This window comes from Erpetoichthys calabaricus, chromosome 12, assembly GCF_900747795.2.
Source record: "Erpetoichthys calabaricus chromosome 12, fErpCal1.3, whole genome shotgun sequence".
Classification (NCBI taxonomy): Eukaryota; Metazoa; Chordata; class Cladistia; order Polypteriformes; family Polypteridae; genus Erpetoichthys; species Erpetoichthys calabaricus.
Window position 1 is genome coordinate 149,706,467 of NC_041405.2, and position 12,069 is coordinate 149,718,535.

Consider the following 12,069-nt stretch of genomic DNA (forward strand, 5'->3'; position numbering starts at 1 on the left):
TGAAAAAAAAACAACACACGTCAGCGCATACAACGCGCTTCTGAAATCCCGGAACAAAAAAATGTCTTGGCTCCAAAAACGCAAAGCTCAACTAATACATTAACAGAGACGAGCGCAGATGGACAGACACAATGAACGTACACGCATACAGCACGCGTCTCAAAGTGCTGCATCGAAACAGGCAAGGGTTCAAAACAAAACACCTCGAGTCTCAGAGATACAAAAACGGCAGCGAAGGGACAAAATAAATAAACGCAATTCATGAAAATTCATTGGGATTACTGAATGTCATTTACAATCATTATCATTCACTTAACTTCCCTGAAGAAACAACTAGCAATACAAGTAATGAATTTACACGTTATTGTCAAAAGGGTCAAATTTGACTGCCTCCTTTACATTCATATCCTGCATATCTACAGAAGCTTCTAACTGACGAAGTACCTGAAAGTAAAAACTTTATGAACTGCATTAGATCCTACAATAGTTCATTTGCTTTTGCATTTAATGCCATCCAGTCACTTACTCAACACCATTCATAAACTTCTACAAACGTTGATAAATAATAATATTCCCTTTGGAGCAAATGTACTTTTATTAGGGGGAGATTTTACACAGTGCTTAGCTATTGTTCCACATTCCATGCGCTCGGCTATTCTGCAGTCCACCTTAAAATACGCAGACAATTGGCATTGCTTTCAAAAGAGTTACGGAGATATTTGGAACAGCAATCTCATTACACCAAATACCCCTTTTAACACAACAAACTATATTATGTCCAAAAAATATTAATGTTGATCACATTAGTATCCAGGTCATTTCATTACTTCCTGGAGTTGCACAGCTCTTTCTAAGCTCTGACAAAGTTGACTCTGATGACAACAATGACCATCTTAATTTCCCCTTAGAATATTTGAACACTATTAACCCAGCCGGATTAACACAACACAATCTTAGCCTTAAAAACGGAACAATAATCATGCTATTAAGAAACCTTAACACTAAACAGTGTTTATGCAATGCTACACGTTTAGTCGTCAACGCCATGCCACACAATGTTATTGAAACAAAACTTCTTACAACATCACATGCTAACAATACTGTTCTGATTCCTAGAATTAACCTTACAAGTTCTGACCTGGAATTACCTTTTACTCTTAAACGGCGACAGTTCCCCATTAAAACCAACCTTGGCCATGACCATCAACAAATCACAAGGACAAACAATACACAAAGTTAGCATCTACCTCTCTGAGCCCGTTTTTGGACATGCACAACTTTATTTGCTTCCTATATGCGTCATCTACACCTTCACACTATGCTATATCTCATTCATACATCACGCTCTTTGTAATTTCACAACACCAGGGGTTGGCGAGCGAAGCGAGCAAGGGGCGGAGCCCCCTAGTATATATATATGTGAATGTATGTATGTATGTATATATGTATGTCTATATATATATATATATATATATATATATATATATATATATATATATATATGTAGATATGTATATATATGTGTAGTATGTATGTATGTATGTGTATGTGTGTATATGTATGTGTATATACTGTATATATTGATATGTGTATATATATATATATGTATATATATGTGTATGTGTATCTGTCTATATATATGTGTATATATGTGTATATGTAGATATGTATATATATGTATATATGTATATGTATATATATGTTTATGTGTATCTGTGTATGTATATATATATATATATGTATATATATATATATATATATATATATATATATATATATATATATATATATGACAGCAAAACTCATAACAATGACAACACAATTACATTAACAATCATGTTATGTTATTTTTAAAATGTTTCCTTTTCTTTTTCATAACCTCTTTAACACTCTGCTTCTCCGCTGCGAAGCGCGGGTATTTTGCTACTATATATATAAAGATAAGGTAAATCGTGCAACCTTTTTATGGAACGCTTAATTTTGCTCAAAACCGTACATCATATAGTATACATCTATAAATATAATTTTTTCGTCTTCATTAGGAGAAAACAACTATGATACTCTCGTGTCAATTAAACCAATTTAACGTGTATATGTCAAACAACATATTTCCACATCCGCCGCAGTAAGAACAGTAGCAGTAGTTCAGTTGTGCAGAGCTCGTTAATTATCCGTATTAGGAGGCTCAATGGTATTGCAACTGTCTCTCAGTAAAAACACCAGCGGTTCGCGTCGTTGATCCTCCTCTTGTGAAAGGTTTTTTTTTCAATTCCTCCATTTAACAATATTTTCAGCTTGGACGGAGAGCGAGCGAATCGAGCTATCAAGGGAAGGTTGGGCCGCCGTAGTCAGGCAGGGGGCACACGTCCCTAATTATATTGTGTATGTAAAGAGTTTCACTGTAAAACGTAATAAGCTTCATATTTGTGTGTTTGGAGACCCTGGTGTCATACTGAATTTGTATTGTAGAAAAACAAACTACTGTGCAGCATGCCTAAATGTGTCTTTTCGTTTCTGATCACTATACGGCACTAACAATTTGGGACAATTCGCTATAAACAGTTTCAGCCAATCAGCGCCTTCTAAACATGCAGAATGACAGTGTGAACCTTTATTGTAGCTGCGCAGCATCTTCGTTTCAGTCAGTCATTGTCCTGTTAGACTATTTACTACGTGCTGCTTGAGGTACCGTTTACAGTACAACAGGTGGCCTATCTAGATCTTAGATCGATATTGAAATGCACACACAAGTCTCCTAAATTATTTATTGAAATGCCTACGTTTACAGTGTCCTTTTTAGGAAGTCGTAGTTTTTACTTGTTCCCGTTATTAGGAATTATAATTTCTCAGTGTCACATATTATTCATTACTACTCGCGAGTCCCGTATCATCAAGATTCTGTTTTATATTCTGTACAAGGGGGGCGGAGCCCCCTGCTCGCTTCGCTCGCCTACCCCCGGCGTTGGGTATCCTGAAACACTTTGCTTGTGGCATTTCAGACACGCGTTGTAGGCGCCTGCGTACATTGATTTTATCCGGGCGGGCTCGTGTTTGTATATCCGTCAGTCGAGCTCATTCGTTTTGAATCCGTGTCTGCTGTGCTTTCGCAGTTTCAGACGCGCGTTGTAGGCGCCTGCGTTCATTGATCTTATCCAGGTGGGCTCGTGTTTGTATCATTGAGCTGTATTGTGTTTGAATTCGGTGTAAAGCATTCAGCGGTTTGTACAATCCCAAGCAGCACATTACTCCTAACTTCACTCCGCAGTAGTGCCACGCACAATATGGCGGTGCCGCCTGCGCCTCCCGTAGTAGTGCAACTCACAATATGGCGGTGACGCCTGCGCCTTTCGTACTATCATTGTGGACCTGTGGGGCCGCTGTAGCCTCTTCCGTTTGAATCCGGGCTGCAGCGCAGAATCCTCTTTTTGGCGTGGCTGTGTCGGTAGTTGTTAGCTATGGGCGCCTTGTTGCTTCATTTCTCATTCATGTCAGTTGAGCTGTTTCGTTTTTGGGCCGTGAGTCCTTCGTTCGTGGTGGATACGACTTCGATTGCGTTTATGAGACGTGTGCTGTACGTGCCTGCGCAGTGTGTCTCATGGTCCCAACGCCTTGTACCTGCGTCCATGCCATCCGGTTTAGTTAGTAAACCTGCGTCCATGCCATCCTGTTTACCATTCTCGGTTAGTAATATGGATAAGCAAACTTTTTAAAAGGAGCATTAATTGAACTGACTATAGCAGACTTATCTTCTTAAAATGACCTTATTGATTTGATATTGACAATTAATCATAAGGTCAAAAACCAAGGAGGATATGAGTTTGCATGGACTGTGCTGTTTCTTTTTTTTCGTGACATCGCGTCAGTAGAGAGTGTGTCACGTTAACAATAGTCCCAGATAGCCGCAAGTGGGCCACATCTGGTTTAAAACTGGCACCTCTGGTTCACTTCTGGCAGCGGCATGATGGATATGGGCCACATGTGGCGCACAGTTGATGAATCCGCCAAATCAGCTTCCGGTACGGCATACGTTGGCCAATACTGGGCCATTAGCATAGTTCTGCGATTGGATGCATGACTAAGAATAGGGCAGTGCCGGTGTTCTGACGATTTGTCCTACTTTGTCGAAGTATCCTACCGTAGTTTATTTCGACAGATGTATCTATCGATTGGTGCTACCTTATCGAAACATCCTACCTTTATAATGCATATGGGTAGATCATCTCGATGGGGTAAATAACACTAACTAAACATCTTACCTTTATTATACACATGGGTAGATCATCTCAATGGGGTAAATAACACTAACTAAACATCCTACCTTTATAATGCATATGGGTACATCAGTAACACATTTCCAAGGACTGAAATATACTGCAAAGCTGACACATTATATACAGTATAGTATAACAAAATAAACAACAACTGTATTACATACAACATTATAAAGTATGTGTAATATTTTCTATTGAATATATTAAGTGAAACTTTTAAGGTCCATAAAGCACCTTATTTGAGGGCATTTCAAATAAAACAATAGCACATCATAGGAAGAATAGAAAGGCTTTAATTTACATACATTTGTGAACAATAAAACACTCCAACAACAAAGACCAAAGAACAATACTTATTTATCTATACATTTTTTACAAACATATGCTATTTCAATGTTTTCATTGTATTTTGCACATTCAAAATGTGCCCAGCGACTGCACATATCACACTGCACCTGAAAAATAAAACATAACGATTAGTCTGAACATGGAAACAGTAATAATAGTGACTGATTCAATTAACTATTTCTTCCGATGCAGCCAAGCAGGTGTAGAAGCAGTTAATATGTTACTTGTTAAGTTATATTACTACACCCCAAGAACAAAATTATGAAGAGTGAAAATGAGCATAGTAGGATATTATATTATTGTGGATGGTACATGTTGAAATATTGTTACCATTTCAATTGTGCTTTTGTTGGGATCATCTGCCTGCTTGGAACAAACCAAGCAATAATCTTCTGCATTGCCTATAATCACAGTTGTTCTCATTAGTATACAAGCTTTAACATCAGTCATTTGATTAATTTTCAGTATTTTGAAAAAGCAATAGTAGTGTTAGGTGTAACATACTGCTGTTATTCAAAATAAGAAAATAATCTTCACTGAATATTTAATTTCCTTTCAATTATTTTATTGCTAGTATGCTAATATTTGCGGCTTCTGACAAAATAATTCATTATTCATAATATATAATAATATAAATTTACACACAGAGCTGTAAGCTATCGTTTTAATTATTTTTTACCTCTTGTATTATTTCTTTTTAATATTTTCCGTATTATTTCATCTATATTAACGTTTTCACTTATTTATGAGATGTTACGTAGAGAATCTGCAATGTTAGTGTACAATATGAAAGGTATTTATGTTTATCGTCGTCATTAACGTATGTTAAATATCTTACCATAACTTGGTTAAGTTAGCTATTTATAAAAGCACGTTAGCGCTTTCTGCCAAATTAGTATTACATTATTTTTGTCTTGATTTCCACAGTCACATTTCTCCATAAAGGCAGAGAATATAAAACAACTTTGATAACATTGATTAAATATCCAAATGAATCCAAGTGCCCTCTTTGTAAAAAGCACAGAGACTACAGCATCCTGCTACGTCACCTTCAGAGTCATGAAGGCCACATTTTGTCAAGTATGCAGGTAGTGAATGTATGCCAAGAGTGTGTGCTTGCAAACAATACTGACATTTAGCTTTCTGAACTGGAACTTTTTTAAATACAGGTTAAAAAGCTGAGCATTTTCCGTTGTTTGGCAGGATTTACTATTTACAGATGTAACACAGGGTGTGTCCCAAGTGGCCAATTCCATTGTTGTTTTTGTTTAAAAGTCATTGCCAACAGTTTACTGTATGTCAGTATTTAATATTTTTCTTTCATTAAATTTTTTTACCCCTTGTATTAGGGCCTCCCTAGTGTGTGCTTGGTGTGTTCGTGTGTGCTTGGTGTGTGTGCGCCCTGCGGTGCTGGCACCCTGCCCGGGTTTTGTTTCCTGCCTTGCGCCCTGTGTTGGCTGGGATTGGCTCCAGCAGACCCCCGTGACCCTGTAGTTAGGATATAGCGGGATGGATGAAGGATGGATGGATGTATTAGGGCCTTCCAAGTCAAATGAATAGCCATGGCTGTGGAATTTTCATGTTGATGGTACGACCATTTCATATTGTAACTATCATTTTTTGTATGTCTGTATTTAATGTTGTGTCCAGGTTTCCAAAGGACCATTTTGTGGTGTCTCTGTATTTCATCCTCGATGTCCCCTTCAATTTTAATGAGTTGTGTCTCAACTTTAGTCCTCTCTTCTTTCATTGTAGTATTTGTAGAGGGAGGATTATATCTGGTTGCTGGTTCCCATTTTTGTCACCTTCTACAATTTGTGTTGGATATTTGTGTTATGTTTAACTTATTTTTTATATTTGTTTTTTTTTTAATTTCAACATACTGTCCATAGTGGTTTTGAAGTTCCAGAAATGCCTACCTTTCAAAATCCAAATCATTTAAATGTATGTTTATAATGGTTTGCATAAATATTTTTGTAACATTAAACTCCTTTTAACAACGTGACTCTGCTCAGTCCTCTTTAGAATGACATGCTGGCTTTGTGGAAGAGCTGGTGTAGAATGTTACTTGAGAACTCCAGCACCAAGGGGTAAATGAAATTTAAATTTCCTTTAATAACTCTAATTTAGTTCTGCGGCAATATGGCAAATATACTTAGCCATATTGTAAATCAAAGACGAATAGTCACAATGTTTACCATTATAAACTTAGTGCTTCTTTTTCATATCACTGAAGTAACTGCTCACATCAGATTGAGTGAGCAAACGCCCTTCTAAATGAAGGCCAAGAACCAAACAAAAAATTAGAAGGTACAGAAACAATGGACAGCCAGGACAGGGTCATTTTTTGTGCTTATTCTTTTGGCTCTTTTTTAACATTTCCTTAGGTAAATATTATTTTCTATGTTTTTAGGTTTAGACTTTATTGAGCCATTAATGAGAAGACAGAGTAAAGACTTGGCACTACATCTGAAATGAACAAATGTCTTGCTATTCTGTTCCATAGCACTGCATTCTGCAGATTTCAGATTTTTTCTTTTAGAAGAAACGTCAGCCTCTCTTCTCCAACATCCAGCACAGGGCACTGATGAGCAGGTACAGACACATCATTTTATAAACTTCCATAAGAAAGATAAATTACATTTTGTTGATGCTGGCTTACAATGCCTGTGGTGTAGTGAATAAAATGTATAAAAAGACTTAATGCTTGTCTCAGATGCCGACTGTTAATCGTTAAGCAGTAAGAGTCAAAGCCCAAAAGACTAAAAGCTTGTTTTATATCTTCAGACAAACTGTAGTACTAGTACAACTCTTAAAGTACTTAAAACATTTGAAATGCATTGTGTGCTGTATTAATAATAGTGTATTGTAAGAAACATTGAAGACTTGTAGAATCTGTGATCAAAAGCAGTAATGTTAATAATGTATAATAAATTAAATTTACTGTACATTATTTTTTTTACTTTCCTTACATTCCTTGTAAATGTGGAGGAAAAGGCTATGAGCTTTATGATGACCATTTAAAGAATTTTCTTTCTTTCTTTTTTAATATAATGTATTACAGCAGCATGGAATCCTTCAGCATTTCACCGAGGCACAGAAGTGGTGTGCTGAGAACATTTCTGTGTTCAGAGGGCGAATCTCACTCCCTGCATTACTGTCAATGGACAAAGACGACACTGAGGAGGCCCTTGAGAAATTTGATTTGCTATCTGAATTTCCAGAAGAAGAGGAGAGAGAATATATCTTTAGACATATTTTTTTCACATATGGAAGACATGCATCTGTTTTTAGATTAACATGAGAGGAAAAAGGAAAATGACTGAGTTTTGTGAGAAAATGTAACAAACATACATGTCCCTCATTGTTCAGTTACAACCTACAATTCTTGTTCTATATTTTATATATTCTTTAACTTTTTTGTAATAAATGTTTCAAACCAACTTCATCTTTACAGTCCATTGTCTTAGTGTTATGTATTAAAATAATGTTTTATAAAGCAGGGCAAGGCAATATTTATTTATAAACCACATTTACAACAGCAGCCAGAACTGAACCAAAGTGTTGTACAAGAAAGGGTAAAAGAAGCAGTTCAAATATACCGTATGTACACATCACAAAACTGCAAGAATAACCAGCCATTACATAAAAGATAAACTTAAAATACCCATATATACATATTTATAATCCTGAATGTACGTGAGCCAACATATACAAACAATGTCAACCTTTTGCAGGGTCAAATGGCAGCAAGAAGAAATAAGACTTTAATGATGACTTAAAAATGGCCTGTGATGGAGCAGACCTAATATAATAAGGAGAGCCATTTCAGAGAAAAGGAGTAGCCACCACAAACACCCGATTCCTCCTTTGCTTCAGCCTCGACCTCGGCACAACTAAGAGCATCGGGCTAGTAGACCACAGGGATCTTGTTGGCACATACAAGTGAAGAGGTTCCAAGAGGCAAGATGGGGCTGATCCACTCAAACATTTGAAAACAAGAAACAGAATTTTAAAATCAATTTTGAAATGGACCAGAAGCCAGTGAAGTGAGGTCAGTATTGGTGAAATATGGCCACACTTACGAGAGCCTTCAATAAGTGAACAGCAAAGTTGTGGAATAGTTGTAGGCGTCGTAACAGGGCCTGACCAATACCTACATACAAAGAACTGCAATAGTCTAAATGAGATGCTGTAAAAGCTTGGATGGCCTTTTCAAGATCACAGAAAGAAAGAAAAGCCTTTACCTTAAAGTCTCAGCTGGAAAAAGCTTCATTTAACTTCACAATTTATCTGTTTGTCGAGTTTGAATGAGCTGTCACAGATCACACCTGGGCTAACTGAAGCTTTATGGAAAGGGGTCCAAGAGCAATATCAGAGACACTCAAACTTTCTTAACTCTTGGACACCATGATCACAGTTTTATTATCATTTAGTTTAAGAAGATGCATTGCCATCCAGGTTTTAATATCATTCAAGCACACATGGAGGGTCTGTATTTTCTCGCTTTGATTTTAGTGGCAAATATATTTAAGTGTCATCAGTATAGAGAAGCCATACTTGTTAACAATGGAGCCTAAAGTTAACATGCCTATCAAAAAGATAGCTGGTCCAAGGATGGAACCCCACAAGTAAGAGGAGCTACAGAGGATGAGAACTCACCCAAATGAATAGAAACATTCCTATTTCTTAGATAAGATTTAAACCATTTCAGGGCATTACCTTGGATGACTACATACTGTTCAAGGCAGGATATAAGAATCATAAGATCCACAGCATCAAAAGCTGAGGTAAGATCTAGCAGTACAAGAATGGCAGAATCTCCAGGATTATTAATTGGGAAGAGGTCACTGTTAACCTTTAACAAGGATGTTTCAGTGCTGCAAGAACATCTGTATCTGGATTGGAATTTTTCCAGAATACTATTTTCATCTAGAAATGTTTGAGTTAGGACAAGTTTTTCCAAAGACTTTAGATAAAAAAGGCAGTTTAGAAATTGGCCTGAAATTTGACACATTAGAGGGTCCTTGTTTTGTTTTTCATAATACGTTTCTGCACCACAGCGTGTTTCAAGGCAGCAGGAACACAACCAGAAATCAAGCTAGCATTTATTAAGGTAACAATACTTGGTCTGACAGAATCAAAAAAACACTTAACTAATCAAGAGGGGACACTGAGCAGGGGGCACTTTGTAGGATTCAGGCGTTACACCAAATCAGACAACAGAGACGATGACACACGCAGGCACAAAGTGGTCAAAGACAGCTGAACACACTATGGGAAGAATCCTGAGCAGGCAGTGACACCGATGACCTAATAAAGGTAATCTTATTTACAAAAAAGTAAATCTCCGTTTGGAGAGTAAGTTGGGGTATGCAACAAATGACAAATTCCTAATACAAGAAATGGTATATGGCGATTAAATGATTTAAAATCACAAAAAAATTGATTTGTAATTATTGTATCGACCCAAACGAAACATTTTTAAAGTTAAGTTTAAAATCGTCTTTTAGGGTTACATGGTAAATCAACGTTACTAGTTTTTCAACGAAATACCATAAAGAGTTGAAAAACTATCCAGCCAGCCATCCATTTTCCAACCCGCTGAATCCGAACACAGGGTCACGGGGGTCTGCTGGAGCCAATCCCAGCCAACACAGGGCACAAGGCAGGGAACCAATCCTGGGCAGGGTGCCAACCCACCGCAGGTTAAAAAACTAGTAACGTTGATTTACCATGTAACCCTAAAAGACGATATTAATATGACTTCCTGCAATCACGAGGCAAGAATCCGAGTTTCTCTTTATGGTATTACTGTCGTGTTTACTTTTAGAAACAAAAAACAGTTTTATAATTTATGAGTCAGGATTCGATAGTTAAAAGAAAGAGGGCATAACATATTTTTAGATTAAGGAAACTCCATACTAAATATGAATGTGAACTGCTATTATAGTGAATTCTATCATTCAAAATATTTGAAATTATTTTTATGGTACTTTTGTACTAAACGGCATGTCTGACATTATTTGTGGAACCTCGTTCAATACAGGAAAATTCCGTTAATGACATTAATTTATTATGTTACAAAATAAATGATGATCAATAACACAACAAAGCAATCAACAGGCATGAAAATGAAGGGCTAAACTTTCGAGTTTAAAAGAAACTTTTAAAATTGTTTATATTGAACAATTTTTTAAATGATCCAGCTTACTAATACAGTTCATACCTTCATTTCCATTGTTTGTCTTGAATTGTGTTTTCTTAATTTTGTTCTTCGCTGCTGCTATAATGTTGATAAATTTCAAGTGGAGTTATTAAACTTTCAAACGTTTACCTGGTTTTTAATTTTAATGCATAATTGTTATCCCTGGGACCCTAACGTATAAATATGTACTTATCAAAAAAAGTGAAGCAAATCTCTCAAATTGCTTAATAGATATTATATCGTTTGTTTTTCTAAAGAAATGCAAACATTTGCATTATTGAAAGTTGCACTTCCATAAACCATCGTTTTTATTTATTTTGGAACTGAACTAACAGATTTTAAACTTAACTTTAAAAATATTTCGTTTGGGTCGATACAATAATTACAAATCAATTTTTTAGTGATTTTAAATCATTTAATCGCCATATACCATTTCTTGTATTAGGAATTTGTCATTTGTTGCATACCCCAACTTACTCTCCAAACGGAGATTTACTTTTTTGTAAATAAGATTACCGTTATTAGGTCATCGGTGTCACTGCCTGCTCAGGATTCTTCCCATAGTGTGTTCAGCTGTCTTTGACCACTTTGTGCCTGCGTGTGTCATCGTCTCTGTTGTCTGATTTGGTGTAACGCCTGAATCCTACAAAGTGTCCCCTGGTCAGTGTCCCCTCTTGATTAGTTAAGGGTTTTTTTGATTCTGTCAGACCAAGTATTGTTACCTTAATAAATGCTAGCTTGATTTCTGGTTGTGTTCCTGCTGCCTTGAAACACGCTGTGGTGCAGAAACGTATTATGAAAAACAAAACAAGGACCCTCTAATGTGTCAAATTTCAGGTCAATTTCTAAACTGCCTTTTTTATCTAAAGTCTTTGAAAAAGTTGTCCTACCTCAAACATTTCTAGATGAAAATAGTATTCTGGAAAAATTCCAATCCAGATACAGATGTTCTTGCAGCACTGAAACATCCTTGTTAAAGGTTAACAGTGACCTCTTCCCAATTAATAATCCTGGAGATTCTGCCATTCTTGTACTGCTAGATCTTACCTCAGCTTTTGATGCTGTGGATCTTATGATTCTTATATCCTGCCTTGAACAGTATGTAGTCATCCAAGGTAATGCCCTGAAATGGTTTAAATCTTATCTAAGAAATAGGAATGTTTCTATTCATTTGGGTGAGTTCTCATCCTCTGTAGCTCCTCTTACTTGTGGGGTTCCATCCTTGGACCAGCTATCTTTTTG

At 36.5% G+C, this 12,069-nt stretch overlaps 1 long non-coding RNA gene across 1 annotated transcript; it reads left to right on the top strand.

Annotated features, from left to right (window-relative positions):
• Positions 1-6,165: 6,165 nt before the first annotated feature.
• LOC127529876 (uncharacterized) lies at positions 6,166-7,836 on the top strand. Its single transcript, XR_007936480.1, has 3 exons — positions 6,166-6,709; positions 7,033-7,214; positions 7,684-7,836. It is a non-coding gene; the product is annotated as an uncharacterized LOC127529876 (long non-coding RNA).
• The last annotated feature ends 4,233 nt before the right edge of the window (positions 7,837-12,069 follow it).